We start from the raw sequence: 24248 nt of genomic DNA, 5'->3' as shown, positions 1-24248 counted from the left end.
TTTCCCAGGCCAAAGTAGAGAGCTGGATCGGAAGTGGAGCAGCTGGGACTAGAACCGGCGCCCATATGGGATGCCGGCACTTCAGGCCAGGGCTTTAACCCGCTGTGCCACAGCGCCGGCCCTGATAATAACAAACTTTTAAAAAGTACTTCAAATCCTAGCAGCATTTCAAGATTTTTTTAAGAGTCCCAGGAACTTGCTAGATGGTTGGATGGATAGATAGTAGATGTCAGTTGGGTTCAAGTTACTGCCACAAGTGAAAAAGAGACTTATACTAAGTTAAAAGTTTTTGTGCTTGATATGTACCATATTAAAAAAAAAAAAAGTGTTGAGGGGACAACACAGAGTTGAACATGTGTTATTAAGTAGAATGCATTTCAGTGTTGGGAAATGTGGCCGGCCTAAGGTCTTTTTGTCTCTTCTGTGTCTGCCGGTATTGTGGAAAATCATGTAGCTTATCCGTCTTACTATATTAAGCCAGAAGTAAGAATTCACTGATTAAAAGAGTATACACAAATGTAAAGCTAGTGACTGATATTGTAAGTGCTAAATACCAGCATTGTGAGTAATATTTGCTTTCTTTGTTCAGACAAACTTCATTAGTAATTAACAGAGCAACTAAGGCACTTTTATCTGGGCATCCATCATTGCAAGACAGTTTTACTAACTTTTTAGCTATGGATAATTAAATTTGTAGACATGCACGTATATATTGAGGGATATGCACATTTAAACATTGGTTGAACCATGAGGAGTTCATTGACTGTGTCCTTGTGATGTCAGCCATTTTCACAGAACTTAAACTACCCATTTATTTGTGTTACAAAAGCCTGTACAGTGCTTACCAGGGGCCAAGCATCATCCTGTGTGATTTATTAATAGTAGCTAATTTTCTTTAACCCTGATGGCAACACTATGAAGGTGTGTGGTTATTTTCTCTTACTGGCACCCAGGTGTTAGGTCATTTGTCTAAGGTTCTACCACCTGCCTCCAAAGTTTGTGATTTTTTAATTTTTTATTTGAAAAGGCAGAATTTATTTTACTTGAAAGGCAGAATTATAGAGAAAGAGAGGGAGAGACAGAGAGACTGTCGATCTGCTGGTTCATGTCCCAAATAGCTGAAAGTGGCCAGAGCTGGGCCAGGTCAAAGCCAGGAGCTTCATACACGTCTCCAATATGGGTGGTAAGGACCCAAACATTTGGGCCATCTTCCTCTGCTTTTCCCAGGTGCATTACCAGGGAGCTGGATCACAAGTGGAGCAGCTGGGACTCAAACCAACACACATATGGGATGCTGGTGTTTCAGGTAACAGCTTCACCTGCTGTACCGCATCTTCTGCCGTCTATCTAGAAAAACCTCTGTAGGAAAATGGAGTCCATATTCTTCTCTTGGTCAGACAGACCCCTTCCTCTCCTGTATGCCCTGACTGGAAGGGGCACGTTGGCAGGAATTTCTTCATGCAGTCATGTTGGTGTTGATGTGTCCTGGCAGGCGGTGTAGCACCTTCTGACTCAGAGACCTCTATTTGGCGGGCAGCTGTTTGCAAATCCTCATTGTGCAGTAGAGATGTTCCTGTATTCCGAACAAACTCTGCTCTCTCTGTGTCTTTGATCTAGAGTTAAAACTGAGAGCAGCATTGAAGTTCATGGGAGAAGTTAGGCACAGGGAAGAAAGAGTGAGAGAGTCCATGCTGGTGTCTGATAGGAAATGTGAGCTGCAGACTGGGGATCCCCAGGGTCAGTGCTGAAGGGTGCTGTTCCCCACCTTAGCCTCTTTCAGGGGCTCTGATGCGGGCTGTCGCAGCACTTTGTTTCTTTATGACTAGTGATGCCCCTGGGTGATGCTGCAGAGGCCAGTGTCCATGTGTATGTGTGCACAGGCAGCTATAGTTACCAGAACCCGGCCATACCTGGGATTCAGAATTATTAGTGATGGGCGTATGTTCGGCCTGGTGGTTAAAATGCTGTTTAGGATGCCCGTGTCTCACTTTGGAGTGCCTGGCTCTGGCTCCTGACTGTAGCTTCCTGCTAATGCAGACACTGGGATGCATCAGTGTCAGCTCAAAAGTAGCTGGGTCTCAGGCCGGCGCTATGGCATAGCTGCTCCATTTCCAGTCTAGCTCTCTGCTATGGCCTGGGAAAGCAGTAGAAGATGGCCCAAGTCCTTGGACCCCTGCACCTGCGTGGGAGACTCGGAAGAAGCTCCTGCCTCCTGGCTTCGGATCAGCCCAGCTCTCCCCCTTGGCATTTGGCGAGTGAACAAGCAGATAGAAGACTTTCTCTCTCTCTCTCTCTCTGCCTCTGCCTCTCTGTAACTCTGTCTTTCAAATAAATAAATAAATCTTAAAAAAGAGAAAAACATAGTTGGGTCTCTGCTAGTCACATGAAAGACCTGCTTTGAGGTGCCTGGCTCCTGGCTTCTGTCCCTGGCTGTTTGGTGCATTTGGGGAGTGGACCAGTAGACAGGGTTACTTATTTCTCTCTCACCCTTCCTCTCTCCCCTCCTCTCCCATCTCCCTTTACCTTTCAAATAAATCACAAATATTAATGAGTTTATGTTAGTGTTCATCTGTTTGGAAGGGGTCCTGGTACATGCCCTTTATACATATGAACCTGTCGCCATCAGCTTTTGGAAGGGACTCATCCCTCACTCTCAGCTGCTCTGAAAGATAACTCTCTTTTCCTTTGAGGTACCCATGTCTTCTTTCTTCACACAGTTACTCAAGAGTGACTTTTGAGTTATCTCACAGCAGTAGTTAGCTGTGCACTGTATTCATAGTATCATTATTCACAATGGCATAGAAGTGTAAATGCCTCAGGTGTCCAGCATTCTGAGTGCCTAAGTGAAAGGCAGTCTGTGCTCCCACATGTAATCGGATGTTATTTAGCCCTAGAAAGGAAGACAATTCTGACACGTTAAATGAGGATGAAGTGGTGCAGTTAAAACAGTGTGAGTGTACTTAAAGTACTGAACTGCACATGTAAAAATGAAATGGCGAATTTTGTTACGTGTATTTTACCACAGTTTTAAAAAGCACCCCCTTAAAACTGGATCTAAAAATCTGTCCAGCTGTTGCAGTGTATTGCTTTAATCGACAAACAGACGCTCATTGGCAGCAGCTTGTTCTGCGGTGGTTGAGAACAACCAGCTCAGCGAGGCTCTCTGGGTAACTGACACCACGAGTGTGTTGTATCAATTCATAAAAAGCTCATTGTAGAAGTTGGAGATGGGGAAAGCAAGTCGTAGAGGGGCAGTGTGAGCAGAGTTTGGGTGGGAGTAGCAGCAGGATTGGGTGGGATGTGCCCCGGGTGATTGAGACATGTACATGGAGATAATTGAGTCTTTCTTTGGTGGCTTCTACCAAGGACCTAGCCGTATGCCATTTATTGCAACTTGTTATGACTGGCGTTTGAAGGTAAGCACTGTGCTGTGAGTTATTAGGGTTGATGTAAAGACCAGCCTAGAACTCTCTACTCTGAACAGTTTGTTGATCTAATGGGCAAGATACGCTATATGGACCACTGCTAAGATACAAGACAGTCTGATAAGCAGGACTAAGGATATTTTTGTCATCAGAGATGACATCACAGAAGGTGTCTGAAGAAATGGAAGCAGAACTTTGAAAGATGGAAGGGTTGGTAATTGGTTGAAATAATGGAGTTTTAGATTCAGGGTGAACACGTGGCAGGAATAGATGTGGGGAAGCTGGGCCCGGCTCTCGTAGGAGAGGGAAAGAGCTTTGTGTCTTGAGAGAAGAGCATCCATACTGGTTACAGTAGGAGTAAGGCAGCAAGTGCAGCTTGAGAGCAGGTTATGGAGAGTTTTGAGTGTCCTGTGAAAGAGTTTGAACTTAATTATGCTAGCAGTCGGGAACTGTTGGAAGCTTTTTAGGGTGGGTCAAGTTGATGTATGTTGCCCCAGGAAGCAGAAAGGCTGACTTGGTCTAATTTGTAATCAACTATTGGTTCTTTGGTGTCTGCCCAAAGTGGGAAATTTACCTCAGATAAATGAATAAAAAGGAATCAAATCGGGCCTTCCAAGCGAAGCACACGTATTAAGGATTGATTCAGTTCACATTCTAGAACCGCTGGAAGAGTTTTTGAGCAGAGTGTGATATGATAAAAGCTGCTCTAAATATCAGGCGGCTGTGTGTAGAACGAATCGTGTAGATGAGACAGCCTAGTTAGTTGAAGGGCTATTGAAAGGTGCTGAGGCCGGGAGTAGGGTAGTAGCAGCTGAAACAAAACAGGTGGACCTGAGGTAGAGGAAATGGTGAAAGGAGGAAGGAGGGAATTAACAATTAAGAAGCATATTTTATGTGCAAAACATTTATTGCCTGACAGTGTGTGTAGCTGGTCAGTATTACCCATTTTTAGAAGACACAAAATGCCGGCGCCGTGGCTCACTTGGCTAATCCTCCGCCTGTGGCGCTGGCACACTGGGTTCTAGTCCCGGTTGCTCTTCTTCCAGTCTAGCTCTCTGCTGTGGCCCGGCTGTGGCCCGGCTGTGGCCCGGGAGGGCAGTGGAAGATGGCTCAAGTGCTTGGGCCCTGCCCCCGCATGGGAGACTGGGAGGAAGTACCCCACTCCTGGCTCCGGATCAGCGTAGCGGCCATTAGGGGAGTGAACCAACAGAAGGAAGACCTTTCTCTCTGTCTCTCTCTCACTGTCTATAACTCTCTCTTTGTCTCTCTCTCTCTCTAACTCTGCCTGGCAGAAGAAAAAAAAAAAAAAAAGAGGAAGACACAAAATACCATACGGCTCAGGCAAGGGGCACGTTGTTGTGAAATGAATGGGTAAAGAATCTTGGCTAGAGCAAGCTGAAGTTGGGGGAGGGGGTCCTGGGTGGCCTTTAGGACGGCTGGATTGACAGGTGTAGGTCACCATCAGCGTGCACTGGCTTTGCTGTCTGTGTTCATAGTTGCACCTATGTCAGTGATTTTCAAGCTTCCGTGTTTCAGTACCCTGTAAAATGCAAACCCTCTAAAATCTGGAAAGTTGGAGTAGGAAGTTTGTGTTTTGCTGCTGATGGATACTGGTATTGCCTGAAAGACAGTCTGCCCGAGCAGGTTATTCATGGTGGTGTTGGAACAGGGCAGTGCTTGCTGTTACTGAGCAAGAGGTTTAATCTCTCATGCCCAGGGCCCAGGACTGCCTGACACTGGCAGAGTTCAGGGAAATCTCTCTTCTCCCAATTGCATTGCAGAGCTGAAAGGACCTGGGACTGATGCAGCCCTGGGTGAGTTGATGGCACCAGTCCCCTGAGGCTGGTGTGAGAGTGAACATTTCTGATTATTCTGCACTTGCAGCAATTTAAATTTCAGTTAATCCATTCAAGTCTGCCAATAAAAAACTCTAGGCTTTGATATGTTTTTCAAACAGCTGGAAAAGACCAGTCTAGCCAGCTCTTTGATAAATGCAGCAACCAAATATTAGGTGGCAGGAAGATTGGGGGAAAAGAGAATGTAATCTGGAGTATGAAATCTTAGGTTTGGTTCCTCACTTTGCCACTAGCAAGAAGACCCTGTACAAGTTATTTAAACTCGGTTTTCCCTGGTGCTTTGTAAAATGAAAGTGATCACATTTACCCCCCAGGCCTGCCCTGGTCACCTGAGGTAAGGACTGCAGAATAGGCACTTTGTGATGTGAGTAGGAAGGTTTATTCCTTGTCCCATCTCCACTGCGTGAGGTGTTGAGCAACCACAGCCCAGCTTTTGTAAAGCACGGCCTTCTCTGAACTATGGACTCCTGGAGTTTGATCTACAAAGATTAAATAGACTTAGTGCGGTCAGAGCAAGAAGGCAAGAGTTGGTCAATTGTGAGTTATTTAAAATAGGGAAAAAATTAATTTGATGTAAGCATCGGAATTTGCTGTTAAAATCTGTTTGAATTGTAGTAATCTTATACACACTCATATATATCATAAAGTATCTTTAAAAAAGAAAAAGCCCCACCTCCAAAAAACCAATAACAAAACTTATGACTAAACTTAGCAAAGGGGATTTTGGTAGACTTTTCTATCAGCTTCCACAGAAAGACCTCTTTATCTATTTAAAGTTAGGAATAGTTGGGAAAAGGGTTTAGTCAGACCAGCTTTCTTGAAATGTACACAGAAATGTAATCATACTGTAATACATAGTAGTATTGTGGAAATATTCAAGTGTAGGTGGTTTTCTTTTAATTATTAAGCACGGTTTTAAAACTTGATTACAGATGTAGCCATTTTAATTCAAAGAGGGCTAATCTTGGCACAAACACAATTTTAGTTGTTTTGTAACTGAAAAAGTGGATGTGCCCTTAAAAAAAATTCCTAGAAATTTAAAAAATTTGGAGTGCATATTTAGTTTGACCCGCTTTAGCTACAGTCAAGTCAGCCCCTTCTAACTCCAGTTACTGTTTACTGAGTATTTGTGTTTGTAGTAAAATAGTTCCTTTGCAGATCTTAAGATGGCTTCTATCATCACACAGTGACTACTTTTCATAAATATTGCCTTTGAAACCTTAATAAGAAATCCATGTAACATGAATGTGAGTGAGAATCCTGTTGACCTTAAGAGAATTTTGCATTCTAACATTTTCAGTGCCGCTATTCAAGTCATTGTGTTAGTCAGTCATGGCTTAATTGTTTCAAACTGTAGTTTGTGTGTGAAAACTGCATTTAGTTAGACTGCATTGGCTGCAACTGACTGTAACAGCTTCATGATTTTATTTTGTTCACAATATATTTGATTGCTGCTTCACTGAATATGAGATTTTGCTTTAGAGAATTTAAATGTAAGCATTTAAAGATAAAGCTTAAATGAAAATTAAAGCTTAGCTTAAAATGAACTTGGCTAAAAGTCTGACTTTTATTTTGATTTCTCTGGTAGTATGCAGTTTGCTCAAAAAAAGTGGATTAAAAAATAACATCAAAATGTTATACTTCTAGAAAGTTTGGTACAAACTAATATGTAGCATGCATTTCTTCCTCTCCCTCATCCTTTCTTTTAAAAAGAAGACTTATTTATTCGAAAGGCAGAGCTTCAGAGAGAGAGTGAGAAACAGGGACAGATCTTCCATCCACTGATTCACTCTGCAAATAACTGCAGTAGCCAGGACAGCGCCAGGCTAAAGCCAGGAGCTGAGAATTGCATCTAGGTCTCCCATGGGGACCACAGGAATTTGGGCCATCTTCTGCTGCCTCCTAGGTGAATTTACAGGAAGCTTGATTGGAAGCCTGGAGTAGTTGAGACTCAATCCTGGGCACTCTAGAATGAAATATGGGTACCCCAAGTGGCTTAATCCATGGTGCCGCAGTGCAATTTTAGACACTAACTTTTAACTTACGGTAGGAATATTTCAGTTACTGTTAATTATTAATTCTTAGTGAACTGAAGAGAATTGTAAGAAAGGAAAACATCTCTGAATAATTCATACAGTTGTCATTTTTCAAATTAGCTTAAAATTTTAGTAGCATTTTGTATTTGAGCAAACTAGATTTTGAATTCAGAGACCCATATAACTGTAGTAAAAATTCAGAGACTCAAATGACCCTTTGTGATGGGCTTTATGTGCTCTGTTGTGTCAGATTTATTTTAAATTCTTTTACATTTAGTATTCACCTAATACTACAGTAAAAGTTAGATTCTAATTTTTGTTTTGTTTTAGTAAAAAAGCTTTATGCTGTTGTTTCTATATACAGAACTAATAGATAATTTTGCTTTTGACCATTATTTTGAGAGAGAATTCCGGAACATGGTATGTGAAAAATAGAAATATATTTGCAAAATTTTGTTTTTTGTAATGAAATGCTGTGCTGTGTGCACATTTTAGCTAGTAAGCACCCATCCATTTTTGTTAGAACTATTTTCTAGACTGAGTAATCCTAAATCAATGGGAATATGAGACTTCAAAACAAATTAGCTTATGAAAGTTTTTTGTTTGGGAGAGAAAAGTTACTGTGTGAATTTCTTTTCTGTTTGCTTTGAGTCCCTACCTCTTCCATATGACTGATGTCAACCAACTCTTGGTTGTTAGAAACACTTTCATTTAACCACTTCAACTGGACATCCTTTCTAATTGTAGTACACACATTGGTACTTTTTAAGGTTACAGAAATACAGTTTGTCCTTTTGTTGTGACTCAGTAAATATGCACATGAATTTTTGTTGAGTTGTCTTCAGCATATTGCTTTAATGTTATGACATTTGACTGCCAAATTCTAATTTCTTGAGGTTTTTTTTCCTGTGGCTATTTTTTTTTTACTATGTACATTCATAGTCTTTTCATCATGTTCTTCGTTTGATGCAAATAAGAAACCAGGTAATAGAAGCAATCACCACCACCGCCATTTATTGAGTGTTTTGTAATCTTAACATCAACTCCATGTGAAAGACATTTATCCCCATCCAGAGGGAAAAAGTCAGGCTTAGGCAGGCTGAATAATGTACTACAGCTCAGGGAGTTAGTGAGGGTTAAGATGGAATGTGACTCAGGCGACTTTTCCTATATGCATTCAAATCTATATGCCAAGAAATGTGTACATATCAGTAAAGACATTTCCACTGGTACCCTAGCAAGTTCCCTCCCACACCCCTTTCCACTAGTGTCTCACCACAAGATAACTGCTACTGTGATCTCTGTCACTATCGATGCAGATGGGTCCCACTGTGTTAGTCGGCTTCTCAGTACTGTAACGAAATAGCTAAGGCAAGCTACTCAAGGAGAGATTGCTGAGCTCCCAGCTTTGGATGCTCAAGGTTCAACTGGCATGCGAAGGCCCCCACAGAGCACGCAGAAGAAGAGTCACCCAGGGGGCCAGGAGCAGAGCTTGGGTGGGCCCCAGCACAGGCTTTTTTCTTTTCTTTTTTTTTTTTTTTAATATTTATTTATTTATTCGAAAGGCAGTTACAGAGACATAGAGGCAGAGGGGGCTGGCACCGCGGCTCACTAGGCTAATGCTCCGCTGCGGCGCCGGCACCCCGGGTTCTAGTCCCGGTCGGGGTGCTGGATTCTGTCCCGGTTGCCCCTCTTCCAGTCCAGCTCTCTGCTGTGGCCCGGGAGTGCAGTGGAGGATGGCCCAAGTCCTTGGACCCTCCACCCGCGTGGGACACCAGGAGGAAGCACCTGGCTCCTGGCTTCGGATGAGCGCGGTGCACTGGCCGCAGCGGCCATTAGGGGAGTGAACCAACGGCAAAGGAAGACCTTTCTCTCTGTCTCTCTCTCACACTAACTCTGCCTGTCCAAAAAAAAAAAAAAAAGAAGAAGTAGAGAGAGAGAGAGAGAGAGATAGGTCCCATTTGCTGGTTCACTCCCCAGATGGCCGCAATGGCCTGGGCTGGGCTGATCTGAAGCCAGGAGCCTGGAGCTTCTTCCAGGTTTCCTACATAGCTATGGTGGCCCAAGGACTTGGGCCATCTTCTACTGCTTTCCCAGGCCATAGCAGAGAGCTGGATCAGAAGTGGAGCAGCTGGGACCTGAGTCGGCATTGTTGGAACTGCAGGCAGCAGCTTTACCTGCTAGGTCACGGCATCATCCCTAGCGCAGGCTTTTATTATTTTATTATTGCCTAAGAACCTCTTGCTAGGCCCCATCTCCTAAAGCAGGGGTGGGGAATGCCAACCCCACCGGCCATATCAGTCTCACGAAATCGTTCGGTCTGGCCCTGCCAAGGCAACCACAGGCTGGACTCAAAATTCAGTAAATCTAGAACAGGTTAATTTTTAAGTTGATAATTTTGTATGGGTTATGAATGATGTTATGGATATCCAAATGGCCCTTTGGAGAAAAAAAGGTTCCCCACGGCTGTTAAAGGTTCTAATACCTCCCAGTAGTGCCACACTGAGGACCAAGGCTTTAACACCTGGGCCTTGGGACATTCAACATCCAAACCATATTACCTACGTATTAGTTTAACTATTTTTGAATTTTCAAAAGTTGAATCATATGGGATGTGCTCTTTTTATGTCAAGCCTCTTTAGCTCAGCATCTGTGTTGTAGTGTTAGTTTTTCTTTTTTGCTTTGCACTGTTATTTGGATATGCTATTTTTTTTTTTTCTCATTTGAGAGACAGAGGCACACAGAAAGACACACACACATACACACAAAATGTGTGTGGCTCACTCCCTAAATGCCTGCAATAGCTAGGACTGGGCCAGGTTGAAGCTGGAGCCAGGAACTCAATCCAGGTTTCCCACGTGGGTGGCAGGGATGCAACTCTTTTGTTTCTTCGAATAGAGCCAGGGCTTGAGCATAACCACTCTGATATGGGACTTGGGCTTCCCAACTGGAGTCCACACTGTCTTTTTGGAAATTTAGTTATTAATTCTATTGATGGACTTTTGGGTCATTTCCAGATTAGGCTATTGTGGATAAAACTATAAATATTCTTGTACATGTTTTTGGTGGACATGAACCTTCACTTCTCTTAGATATATACCCCAAGCAAAATTACTAGATCTTGAAAATAATATGTTTTGAGCTTGAATACGTATATCTGAGACTTCTGTGTGTCTGCATTCTACATCCATGGATGTACCAACCATGCATGGAAAATTAATGAGAAAAAAATTTACTTCCTTGAATACTAAGGGACAACTGTTCTATCAGTTCTTTAAGAGGCTAAATCAGTTTACACTCCTTCAGCGATGTATTGGGAAGATTTATTTTATTTATTTATTTGAAAGGCAGAGTTAGAGAGGGAAGGGGAGAGGGTAGAGATTTTCTATGCTCTGGTTCACTCCCAAAAAGCCACAACAGCCAGGGAAGGGCCAGGCTAATGTCAGGAGCCAGGGGCTTTCTCTGGGTCTCCCAAGTGTGTGCAGGGGCCCAAGGACTTGTACCATCCTTTGCTGCCTGCCCAGGCACATTAGCAAGGATCTGGGTTGAAGAGGAGCAGCTGGGACTTGAACCTATGCCTGTATAGGACGCTGGTGGCAGATTAACCTACTGTGCCACAACGCCAACCCCTCACTCTTTTTTTTTTTTTTTTAAATTTTAATTATCCTAGTAGAATATCTAATTTGATGTCAGGGAATTGGAAATTAAATTGTTTTAAAATGAGAAATATTTAATGCGAAAAGCCTATACTTATTTCTGTGTAGACCTTAATAGGTGTATACGTGATCTTGAACATTGATGAAGTTTGTTTCTGCTATTTTCTGTTATTATAAGCAAGCCTTGATTGCTTGTTTAATCCCTGATATTAACACATTTCTTCCATAGAAGGAACAAGCTCACTATTCTAGAACTACTTGTTTAGAATTTTAGTTAATGAAATGCATTTAAGAGGATAAAGATCTCTATTCAGAGAATCATTTATAAATGCTATCCATCTACAAGAGACTTGGGGAGGACAAGAAAAATTTTCTCTGGAAATGTCACAGGAAGTATAGAAGCATAAAAATTTTGTTGTAGAACTCAGTTAAGACCTTTGTAAGTGAAAATCAAGAATTTTGTTAATCAAAATACAGAAGTTACATATAATCCTCAGAGCTTTATCTAGAATCTTATTCATTAGCTGGTTTATATAATCTCACAAGCAGTTACTGCTAAAAATTACTTGCATTGATAATTCTTGTTTTCCCTGGTCCCGTGCAAGTTACGCATGTGTGACTTTTCTGTATGTGTCTCCTGTATGATGACGAGTCTCATCTGAAACTGATGTATAATGGTGCTAAGTTGTGTAACTTGCCATACCAGTTTCACAGTGTTTTTGTTTTGCTCAAAGTAGATGAAAGGTTTATTTAAGTGTGGCTACACTGGTACTGCATTCCTGGTGATCTTGGTAGGTTAATGACAATCTGTCATAGAAATCAGGAAATGTGGGTTGAGTCTCTGAGATGCATGTAGCCGGTTCATTAAAATGCTGCTTCCCGAAGGACTGGGGATTGCTGGAAGTCTCTGGTGGGTAATGCAGCTTAAAACTTGGAGGTTGGTTGGTTTCTGTGTATCTAGCTGTCTGTCTAGTGCATCTGTCTATCATCTGTGTAGTTGTATCTTTATTCTGTCTTTTAAACTCCGTTCCTACACCTGTGCTTAGTCAAATGCTCCACTATATGATTGCTTGCTCTAGTAAGGCTAAAAATCTTGTTAGTAATCCAGGTAAATTTCTTTCCGTGTTTCCGTTCTTAAATTTTGTTTTAATTGAAACGTTTTGCCTATTTGTGAAGTCATGTTGTGAGGTTGTACTTTTCCTTTGTCTCTTTGGTTGGCTTTTAACTGAGTTAACTTCATCAGTTAGTGTTGTGATTTTATGCCCCCATTTTTTAATTATAGAGGTTGGGTTGAAAATTGTTTAAAATAAATGTTTTTGAAATACAGTCAGTTCAAGCAGAGCAGTTTTGGTACTTAGCAAGCTTTATAATATTTTTTGAACAATATTTATTTAAATTGATTATTATAGATTTTGTGAATAATGTCAAGCTTTCTCATAGATGTCTACAATGCATGTTCACATTTACTAGTAATCTTGTTCTGTTGAGTGCTTTGTTACCAGCATACTAAATTTGAATATTTCAGATTCCTTAAATGATATTACTATTCACAATGCAAATGAGTACAAGGCAGGATTGTTGCCCATTTAAATTGAAGGTTGTTCCTTTGACTGTTCATATATGCCTGTGATGTAAGGAAAGAGATGGCACCAGCAGGATGTATTAATCTTCTTGAGCAAACTTCAGGATATATGTAATCTTGTAATAGAAATGAAAAACTTTGAAGTCAGACGAAGCTAGCTTAAGCAAAGGCAGTGAAGTGGGCTAGCTGATGGAGGACTGTTGGGATGGGCACGAGTGCATTACTGATCATCCAATCCTAGTGCCATCTCTAGGGAAACCCAGTAAATGCATTGTTTATTAGAACCTCAGCAGAGATAGTCAAGGGCTTGTATTTCTTTAAGGTTGTTTCTTTCTTTTGTAAGTTAGTGTCGAGGGACTACTACCAACACACTTATTTAAAGTCTAAGACCAGTGAAAGCCAAGTCTCACTGTCCCTGTTCTACCTTTTATGTACCTGGGTAGTCTGGAGGGTTGGGAAGAGAGCTAAGAGTTACCAGTGTGTTTAGGAGTGAAGCTGCATAATGGATGAGGCACTGCAGTAGCTTTTTTAAATCTTCAGCATTGGATCCATGGAGGCTATGACCAGTCTTCATGATCCATCGTCTGTAAGTAATACAAGAAATTCAAATTCCCTAACAGTTTTTCTCACGTGACGTTTCCTTGTTACATATTTTACAAAAGACATGTCTTCCACATTATTTTAAGTTCTTTGTGTAGTTCTGGGATCACAGCTGGCTGTGTGTATGTGTAGGTGAAAAGCAGAAAGGCCAGTTTTCCAGGGCTTTATTTGCATGAATTGTGATGCTCTCACTGTTTCGAATTAACAGCAGTGAAATGGTTGTATCATTTCACATGTATGTGGGGGAACTTAAATAAGAGGACTTTATGTACTTTCCTGTGTATTCACAGACTGATGGATCTGTGGGTAGGAATTGATTACTGAGGGTAGGAACACAAGTGCTTTGTATCTACACACACACACACACACACACACTCACTCACACTCACAGTTTGTATTGTAAGTACTAGTCCACTTTGAAAATTGTACTACATTATACTAAGCTGATCTTCTGTATATTAAGAGAATCGAAAATGAATCTTGATGTGAATGGAAGGGGAGAGGGAGTGGGAAAGGGGAGGGTTGTGGGTGGGAGGGACGGTATGGGGGGGGAAGCCATTGTAATCCATAAGTCGTACTTTGGAAATTTATATTCATTAAATAAAAGTTAAAAGAAAATTGTACTACATTTAAATATATTATGGGTGCTGGGAGAAATTGAGAGGAGTATCATTAAGAACTTTAGGAGTTTCGATGGAAGTCTCTTCAAGCTTAACACAGTGTTTGGCTTGTCTTGCCGGTTGTGTGGAGATGAGGAGTAGTACAGGGTAGTACAGGCTGGTTTCCTGGTGGCTCCGTTTAAGCTGTGTCTGCTACCAGAATGGTAGGTGTGTCCCAGGGAGAGCAGTCAGCAGCTTATAGTTTTGGTGGTAATGACCTCCACTTATGATGAGGTAGAGGTGACGAAGCTTTGGCCAGAAAGACCAGAATGCCAGGTGAGGTGACAATGATTCTGGGGGAAGCTAGGTTCTATTTTAGCCTCTATAAATAGACTAGATTCTTAAATAAAAAAGTAGAAAGGAGAACTTTAGTTAAGGTACCTTTTTTTAAATTAGTAAAATGGATAAATGGGCGAAAGATTGTCCTTTGTTAATTAAGCTGTTAAATGAACATTTTCAAGAATTACACATTGGTATAATTTAATTTCCCTCCCCTCCCCTCCCCTCCCCTCCTCTCCCCTCCCCTCCCCTCCCCTCCCCTCCCTTCCATTCGATTTATTTATTTGAAAGAGTTACAGAGAGAGGTAGAGACAGAGAGAGAGGTCTTCCATCGGCTAGTTCACTCCCCAGATGGCTGCAACAGCTGGAGCTACGCCGATCTGAAGCCAGGAGCCAGGAGCTTCTTCCAGGTCTCCCACGTGGGTGCAGGGGCCCAAGGACTTGGGCCATCTTCTACTGCTTTCCCAGGCCATAGCAGAGAGCTGGATTGGAAGAGGAGCAGCCAGGACTAGAACCGGTGCCCATATGGGATGCTGGCGCTTCAGGCCAGGGTGTTAACCTGCTGAGCCACAGTGCTGGCTCCTAGTATTACTTTTCTAAAAAGTCACTTTGGCTTTATGTATCAGAAGGCTTGCAGGCTGATCCTCTCTTTTGACCTAGGAATGCTTAGGAATTAATTGTGTATCCAAATGAAGATTTGTATGTAAAAATTTCCATCATACAGTTTCTGTAAATAGTGAAACAATGGAAACAGGACTGTATAACAGGGAAGAAATGGTTAGATAAATGATGCCATATTCTTATGATAGCAACAGCAGTAGTTGTGAGGAGAAATAAATATAAAGTTTACAGTTAGTCATATTTAAAGATATGACAAGAAAAACACCTGAAAGAAACCGAAGGAAAATATTATCTAGAATATTAACAAAAGTTACTTCATGCGGGGGGTAGTGAACATTTCCCCTCTGTTTTATGCTTTTCTCTATTTTCCACAATGAATTTTTATTTGTTTTATAATTTTAAAAAGGAAATTTTAAAAAGAACAAGAGTGAAAGATAACTTCATTAAAGAGAGAAGGGTAGAACTGAAAGAGCTACTACAGACATGAGGCCAAGGTTGGAAACAGAAGATCTAATACTTCTGGAGCAAGTTCCAGGGACAGCAAAACCTTCCTGGAATGGATGAGAAAGGGTATGCATTTTCTTCTGAGGTTGTTGATCTGTAGAGTATATAATGCATGGGCAAGAATGATATTAGTACAGCTTTTCTCTACTTGCACCTTCAGTACTTGGTACTTGATGAATTCATAGAGAATGAGTGAGTGAATGAATGAAAGAAAGTTTACATTATGTTTTGGATACAAAATGACAAGAGTAAACCTCATTGTATCCTTTTGGAGGTAGCATTATTGACAAGATAGAGAAAACAGACATTTGAGGTAGAATAATCAATTATTGGCTTACATATTTTATTTTGTCCCAAGAATGTGTATGCTAAGCATATGCAAATAAACTTTGAAAAGTGGAATCCTTTATTATTTGAGACAGATTTGGAAAGGGAGAGAAAAACCAGTAGCAGAGCTAGTTAGGGTGGTGGGTGGAACTAGCCACAGGTGTGGCAAGGGGCTGGGGCTAGGAACGAAGACCCCAGACTGTTGAGAGAACCAAGTTCATCTCTACTGAGGATCAGGATGACCCTAGAAATGCTGTGCTAATTTGCCATATAACATTGAATGTTGTGTGTACATGTATATAGTATTCCTGAATTTTATATTATTGTACACTATATATATATATTTTATATATGTACACAATATTATTCCTGAATTTTTAGACCCTCTTGAGGGGGATCCATTTTATTTTATTACATTTATGTTTCCTAAAAAACCTGGAAATTATTTTAATAGGCTTCTATCAAGTGGTAGGAATATTAGTTTGGTAGACATATTCATCAGGTGAAACAATTAATAACCATACACCCAGCAATCTAATTTACCTGTTGTTTGTAGAAACTTGGTTGTGGTAATAAATTATGTATCCCCAGGCGGTGAATCCCACCCCCAACTCCCCAGGTTGAATAGTTAGCAAAGGATATAATATAGCACATAATCTTTTTTTTTTTTTTTGTCTGTTAAAAAAACTTACTTGAAATGCAGAGAGACAGAGATTGTCCAAATGTAGGCTCACACCCCAGGTACCTGCAAAAACTGGGACTAGGCCAGACCAAAGCCAGGAGTGGGAACACAATCCGGTTCTTCCATGTGGGTGGCAATGGCTTAATTACTTGAGCCATCACCTCTCAGCTCCCAGGATGCACCAAGAAGCTGGAATTGGGAGCAAAGCTGAGACTTGAATGCAAATAGTCATTATTTTTTAGCGTATTAGTCTTAACATTAGTGACTTGAAGTTTGCTAATTATTCTTAACCCAGATAATTTTGCTCTTCACTGTGAAAATTACTTCTGTCTTGATGTGCTTTCTTGCTGTTGTTATATTCAATATCCAAATTGTAATATATACTTATAACTGCCTGTCTTCCATCAGTCATCTATTATATTTTCTCCCATTTTTTAAAACAGCAAAACCTACTGACTCAGAGCGGCTTTTCTGATGGGCATCGTTTGTCCACCAAACCATCCTGCATATCCATTCTGAGTTAACCTTATGCTAAAAAACATTACATTTTCCCTCTGTGTTGTTTGTTTGTCCTCTTTAGCTGGTAAACTCTGAGGGTGGGGATTATGTCTGTTCATTGATGTGTGTGCCAAGTTTCCAGCGCATAGCTGTATCCTCAGTGGACTCAATAAATACTCGCTGACTGGCTGCTGAAAAATTTGATGCAGCCTCCCAAAGTGCTTAGCATAGTCTGAGTAGTTTATGTATTAGTTAAATCTGACTCAGTAATTGGCAGTCCTAGGGTTTCAAGTACTAATGGAACATCTGCTTGCTTCTCACTAATGTCAAGAGAGCTCCTGATACAAGAGTCTTATGACACAGCCTAACTTGTGTATGACAAGATGTTGTCTTGTCCTGGTAGAACTCAGAAACCTAAAAATGACTTTAAAAGCACATTCTAGGAAATATTTCTGAAGGTCCTGAGTATTTCGCTTTTCTGGCTAAATTACGGGAAGCTGTTTGATTCCTGCTGCTTCCACAAGGATAACAATAATTGCTGTCATTACCTAGCACCTACTAAGACTAGACCCTTCCTCAGGAACTCTGCGTATGTGAATTTCTTCTTTATTCTTTTAAAAACTCAGCATGGGATTTATTAAAACCATTTTACAAATGAAGGAACTCAGACCAAAGGAAGTTAATTAACTTGCCCAGGGTCACACATACAGTAAATAGCAGAAGTCAGTATTTGAGCTGTAGCTTGTTGGGTTCCAGAGCTCAAGTGAATCTCACCTCCTAATAACCTGTTTCTCAGGGAGGAGGAGAACTGGAGAAAGAACCGTGCTGAGTTCCAAATATTGATGTTAGCTGTTAGCAGCAGTAGATATTCCTATTACTCTTAACAATATTGCTTGTAATCATATAATAATTGATGTCTTTCTGAAATTGAAAAGTACAGTTTGCTGTCTTTGGAGTGAATACTGCTTTCTAAGAAAAAAAGTTTATATTATTTATCTATGCCACATGTGTTGCCTTATCACTATTGTTTGTCTTTAATATCAGTAAATCCTTAGGAACGAACTCATGTTAATGGTTTTTATTATTATTTATTTGAGAGTTAGAGTTACAGAGAGAGCAAGAGAGAGGTCTTCCATCTGCTGGTTCACTCCAGAGCTGGACCCATCTCAAGTTGGGAGCTGGGAGCTTCTTCTAGGTCTCCCATGCAGGTGCAGAGGCCCAAGCACTTGGGCTGTCTTCTACTGCTTTTCCAGGCCATAGCAGAGAGCTGGATCGGAAGAGGAGCATCCAGGACTAGAACTGGCACCCATATGGGATGCCAGCACCTCAGGTGGAGGATTAACCCACTGTGCCATGCACCGGCCCCATGTTAATAATCTTAACATAGACCTAAAGGCTTAATGGCTTTGTTGAAGGAAGCAGTTTTCAGTGGGAAACATGCAAAAAAAAAAAAATTTTTGAGCTATAGACTTTCAGTGTATCTAGATTTAATGGCAAGCATGATATTTTTCTCAGGACTGTATTTAGGTGATATGAAGAAATCAATAAGTTACTGAAAGTTTATAGATAATCTTACTCATTTGGTCAATTTATAAGAAAAGAGTTGTATTTTATAACTTAGGAAAGCATTATCTAGGAATCACATCGATGAAGTAGATGTGGCAGTAGCCAACCTCCTACCATGAGGGAAAGCCTACTGTTTTGTGCCCAGCCTGGTGGAGTGTGTTTTGCTTGGAACGCTTCCTCTGTGAGAAAGCAAGTTGAGGTCTCCCTGCCCGTGCATCAGGTCCCCACTCAGCTCTCCTTTGGATGAGTACATCCTTTTTCCTTTCCAAATTACTGTAAATTGGTGATTTATAATTGTATATACTTGGGGGGGCATAAAGCAATGCTATGATTTATAAATATAATTTGGATTAAATCAAACTAATAACATAGCCATCACCTCAAGAATTCATTTTCTGTGATGAGAACATTTGAAATTTACTCTTAGCTATTTTGAAACACACAGTATACTGCCATTAACTATGTGTGATAGGTTTTCAAAAGAGCCTTCTCCCCCCAATCCTCTTCCTCCTGAGACTTGGTACTGTTTGAGCATCATCTCCCAGTTCCCCCTACCCCACCCCCAGCAGCAGCCGTATCCACTGTTCACTCTCGGCCTCTGTGAGTTTGATTGTTTCATATTCCCCATGAAAGTGAGAACGTGAGATATTTGTCGTCCTGTGCCTGGCATATTTCACTTGGCATAATGTTCTCCAGTTCCATCTGTGTTGTTCCAGTGACAGAATTTCTTCTTGGTAAAGGCTGAGTAGTATTCATATACATCCATGCTATATACCACACGCCTTTATGCATTCATCTGTTGATGGACTCTTGGGTTGAGTTGTGAACTTGGCTATTGTTCAAGCAATGACCTGCAATGACCGTGGTTGTGCAGACATCACTTTAGCAGACTGACTTCAAATCTTTTGAGTAAATCCCCAGAAGTGGGATTACTGGGCCTGGCTGAGCAATTTCTTGAGTGATCTGGAAACAAAACCATGGTGCTGCCTTAGAGAATGCAGTGGGGATTGCAATGAAGTGTTTGGGATTTGTGTAGGAAGGTGTCTGGCTTCTTTGAGTTGATCAAGGTAGTTTCATAGCGAACACTCCCAGGGCTTGGTAAAAACTTGGTGCCTTTAAAATAGCCTATTAAACTGCCTTGAGCCCTTGTAAACCACATTGCGACTCCAAATCTAACAAGACATTCTTCTCAACCGTATGGTGCTTTGAGTTGGAGAGGAACCTAGACCCTGAGTGTTCACATGAACGTCGTTACCGAGAGCTGGGTTGACTCTGGATCGTCTGTGCAGATAGTAGGTGGTGCTGCATTCTCTCGACATGAGATGCCACGTGAATGACGCTCTCTGCGAAGCATGTCCTGCAATACCTCGGAGGTTTCCTTGTTAACGAAAGAGATCCACCTCCAGAGCAGTACTTCCCGAGGATTTTCCTCTAAGAGTTACCTTCTTGGGTGCTATTAGCTTGGTTTCTGTGTCATTCTCCTGAAGAGCATTGTGCCATCTGAACCAGGTGAGGGCTCAGGGCAATCCTGAGCCCAACTGCTTTCTTTTGCTGTGTCCCTACCTATCTGGTCCACCTGCTGTGTGGCCTCTTGGAAGGCACTGGGCTTTGGGTGAGCATTGTGACAAGAATGTGGTTTTGCTCTGTTAGTGTTGCACAATCGCTTCTTACGTAGACACTCGTTCAGTCCCCCTGCCTCCTGTCGTCTGGTATTAGATTATTTTTCTTGTGGTTTTGGTTTGTGGGTGTGTCTCCACGGCTTTCTTTTCCCTTTATTTGTTTCCCTTCCTTCTCATAGACAGCGAGATCGGGAATAAGTACCAGATATTTTTGTGTTTGTTTACATTGTCAAGTTATACAGGCAATTTCCTTTTACTCTGATAGAAGCCCAAGATAGTGCAAATGTTTGAGATTGTTAGTTTTAACTAAGTTCCCCATAGATTCTTTTACTCTTATACTCAAGTATAGCTATTAATAATGCAACTATAATTTAGAAGGTGTGGGCATTAGAGAAATTACCCCTAATGGTACCACCTTTACACAACCACTTAGTGTTTTAGTATGTTTTCTTTTCAGAGTGTAAGCAGTTGTTCTGTTTGTTTTTTAAGTGCTCTTACTGGGAATGAAATTCAAAGCCTGGAGTTTCACTTCATTTGTCTTCATTCTTTCTTTTCCTTAAAAGTGTTGAATGCCCGAAGAGATAACCAAAAGGAAACAGGAAGAAATCAAAGAAGGGCTTGTGTACTACTAACCTGCTAGGTGATCTGTCCTTTATAATCAGTGCCAGATGCCTCGACTGGTTCCTGGACGACGTGGTCAGGACGTGATGATGACACGTGATGCACTGCCCTCCACAGTGCTGCAAAACTGCCGTCCCTGTACAAGCCCACTGGACCCTCCAGTTTTCCACTGAGCATATCAGAGATTGAGGACAGTGAAATTAATGAAAAGGCTCAGATATGTAGGAGTGAGTGGTGTCAGTGTTGATCCTTGCTGTCCTCATGTTAGGTAAAATGATACACTGAAGGAAATGGTCTCTAGAAATTGGTTACACACCACACCTCCATTCCTAATATTATCTATAACAGAATACCTCAGTGGGAAATGGTTGAATTCTCAGGTCATTTGCCAACTGAGAGAGGCAGTAGTCTTCTTGACACATATAATAATGCAGTTTTAATTTTCTTAAAAGCCTAACTATCAGTGGAAAATAGTTCCAGAATGCCTAATAACCACCTTTTGCATTGAACTTCTTTATTAAAAAAAAAATTATTTATTTCAAAGGCAGAGCCAGGACTGGGGCAAGCTGAGGCCTGGAGCTAGGAACTCCATCCAGGTCTCCCACATGAGTGGCAGAGACCCAATCATCAGCTTCCTCCCCAGGATTCGTTAGCAGGGAGTTGGATCAGAAGCAGAGTGCCCATAACTCAAACCTTCACTCCCTTGCAGGATGTGGACATCCCAAGCACCTACTTAACCTATGGCGCCAGAGTGCCCACCTGGAAATGCTCTTTAAATATGGCATAGTCCAGCAGCGTTCATTTCCTAAATGTAATTTAAAGAATAAGGCCAGGGGGCTGGGGTCTCTCTCTCTCTCTCTCTCTCTCTCTCTCTCTCTCTCTCTGTTGTTGTGCCTTTCAAGTAGATGAAAATTAAAAAAAAAAAACAAACATTAAATGCAAGCACATTTCAAAATCTTCACAGCAATTTCCTTGACTTGAACTGAAGGTGAATAAATGTTGCAAGGTTTTTGTTCTAGTTTAAGAATCTCCTTCAGCTACTTCTCATGGAGGCTTATTACATCATGATGTTTGGGTAGTTTCATCTTTTTAATGTGGACTTCCAAAAAAAATGCTGCTGGTTATTATTTTCTTAAGTGGGTTTAGACTTGCATTATTCCTTAATCTAGTGCTTGGAGTCTGAATTCATTTGGAGAGAGGTCACTTTATATAATTATATACCCTCGCTGGAAATAGGATAACTATAGGTTGGTGAAGCATGCTATACTTTGATACCTTTCCACGAGTCTTTTTGTGGTATTCTGTACTTTATTTTAAAATGCATCTTGTTCATGTATTTGTGGACAAGGAAGTTACATTTGAAATTTCTTCTGTATGTAAGAACTGCAGTGGCCTGGTTAACAGAATTGCCTTCTAAATTCTAACGTGGTTATAATGGAAAGAAGGAAGTCCAGTAGAAAGAGGAGGAAGGAGAGGAGAGGAGAGGAGAGGAGAGGAGAGGAGGGGAGGGGAGGGGAGGGAAGAGGAGAGGAGAGGAGAGGAGAAGGGAGGAGAGGAGAGGAGAGGAGAGGAGAGGAGAGGAGAGGAGAGGAGAGGAGAGGAGAGAGACTTGTGTAAACATTTAAGGATTAGGAAGTAACTGAAATATATAAAAATCTTCTAGCCACCACTTGACTGCTTCTATTCCTAAAACCAATTCTGTTTGTGTATCTTTAAAAACAAATGTATAATTTTTTCTGCGGCAGTTCCTCCATTTTTAAACAGAGATTTGATTTGTGAATTGCAGGAGCATTAAATTTCATATACATGAGGGGAAGGGTGAGGTCTGAGCCTAGAACCCACAATCTCTTATTTTCTCAAAATAGCTCTTTCTAGCCTGCCGAGTCACACTCTTACCAGTGACGAGTCATACCTCTGCCTGAAGTGGTAAGTTACACCACTTCTAAAATACCATTACTAAAAACAGCTCGAGTTTCCAAGCTGCCTTACATTTTCAGAAGCATTTCAAAGTATTTTTGGACTTGCTAAACATTATTAGATGGAAGTAAAAAAGAAAGTGTGTTCAGTTAATTTGTATTCGGGATCTTGCAGTTGTTTTGGAGGAAGGGTTCGCGATGTCTGATCCCTTTGGGATTTCAGTCCATTCTCCTGGTGTTGTAAAATCATGAGCACAAGGCAAGTTCACGTTAGCTAATTAGCCTTTGCCTCAGAGTTTGTTATTTTATAAACAGGGTGTCATCCACCCTTCCATGTTGCAGTTAGGTTAACTGGGGCTCTGCAATCAAATAATTTGATTCACTCTATACCTGCCAATGTTTGCTTCCCAATTTTAGACATCAGTCCCAATAATAGCTTGAGATTGGGTCGAATACTATTTTGCTGATGAACCTTTCCCCTGGTTACCTGTCCTACTGATACAGATTCAGAGTAGCCGCTTCATTTGTAGTGGGGGTCTCCTCTTGGATTTTTAAAGAGAGTCATTTCTTTTTTTAAAAAAAACTTTTATTTAGTAAATATAAATTTCGGAAGTGCAACTTTTGGATTATAGCAGTTTCCCCCCATAACAACCCTCCCACCCGCAAACATCCATCTCCTACTCCTTCTTCCATCCCATTCTTCATTAGGATTCATTTTCAATTATCTTTATATACAGAAGATCAACTTAGTATATACTAAGTAAAGATTTCACCAGTTTGCACCCACACAGACACACACAGTATAAAGTACTGTTTGAGTAGTAGTTTTACCGTTAATTCTCATAGTACCACAGGTTAAGGGCAGAGATCCTACATGGGGAGTAAGTGCACAGTGATAAGAGAGTCATTTCCTCCTGGAGGAGGAGACCTTTTATATAACATTTGTTGTCACCAGGAGTATGCCTGAAGGTTACAAATTTTTTTTTTTTTATAGTTCCTCTTTTAAGTTGTTACTGATTGTGAAGCACAACATTGGATTACATCTTTTCAGGAAAAAAAATGAAAAGGAATGCTTTCCTATTGAATGTACAAATTATAATTCACTTTTTCAGAAAGTAGGAAAATGTGTAGTTGGGGGAAGTAAATTATAATTCTGTTTTTGATATAGGAACTGATCATCTTGTAAAAATGTACACTGTCACTCTGCCTTTCAAATAAAGAAATAAAAAATTTTTTGAAAAATGTACAGAAGTATTTCCAAGATGATTTTGTTCATTAGAACTGAAGCACTGTAGAAAGATAGCACTGTGTAATGACAGTATTTTTGAAGAGTGAAATGTGTATCGTTCAACAAATTTGTGAAATGCCGCATTGAAGTACAAAGCTCATGGGAATTGTAAATTCACAAATGTTGAAAACATGTATCACTATAGACCTCATTTCTCCCCTTGCAATGAATATATTCCAATTTAGGAAACCTTGAGGAGGATAATATTTTGATAACATAGTAAGTGACTGGGATTTTCCTACCAGGAATCTTGAAAATAGTTTTGAGATACAAAAATCTAAAATTGTGTTTTCTTAGAAGAATTCAAGACAGTATGGCAGTGTGACTTAAAGAAACAGTGTATACATTTAAAATAACACATTTTTTTAAATTTCTTAACTGGTACATAATTTATTTTGCAGTTCCCAGATTTTCCTGGAAATTTCTTGTGAGCACTGAGCTGAGAGTCAGAGGATCTGATTTCTAGGCTTTTGTTGGCTGAGTGACTTTAATCAAATCACAAATCCTCCCTGA

The 24248-nt window shown here is 40.8% G+C and overlaps 1 protein-coding gene across 29 annotated transcripts in view; it reads left to right on the top strand.

The window, feature by feature from the left end:
- Positions 1 to 24248, top strand: part of NCOA2 (nuclear receptor coactivator 2) — a 299083-nt gene that overhangs the window by 65457 nt on the left and 209378 nt on the right. Inside the window, exon 1 of one of the 29 annotated variants that reach the window (XM_051844539.3) lies at positions 11861 to 11883. The exons of 27 other annotated variants lie outside the window; for them this stretch is intronic. The gene's annotated coding sequence lies outside the window, so the exon portion shown is untranslated. Of the gene's footprint in view, positions 1 to 11860; positions 11911 to 24248 lie in introns of those variants that run through there. One more of the 29 variants, XM_051844540.3, reaches the window with a different exon arrangement.

The sequence above is a fragment of the Oryctolagus cuniculus genome, chromosome 6, assembly GCF_051225735.1.
Source record: "Oryctolagus cuniculus isolate XC-2025 breed Fujian yellow rabbit chromosome 6, ASM5122573v1, whole genome shotgun sequence".
NCBI lineage: Eukaryota > Metazoa > Chordata > Mammalia > Lagomorpha > Leporidae > Oryctolagus > Oryctolagus cuniculus.
This window is presented reverse-complemented; position numbering and strand designations above follow the sequence as displayed.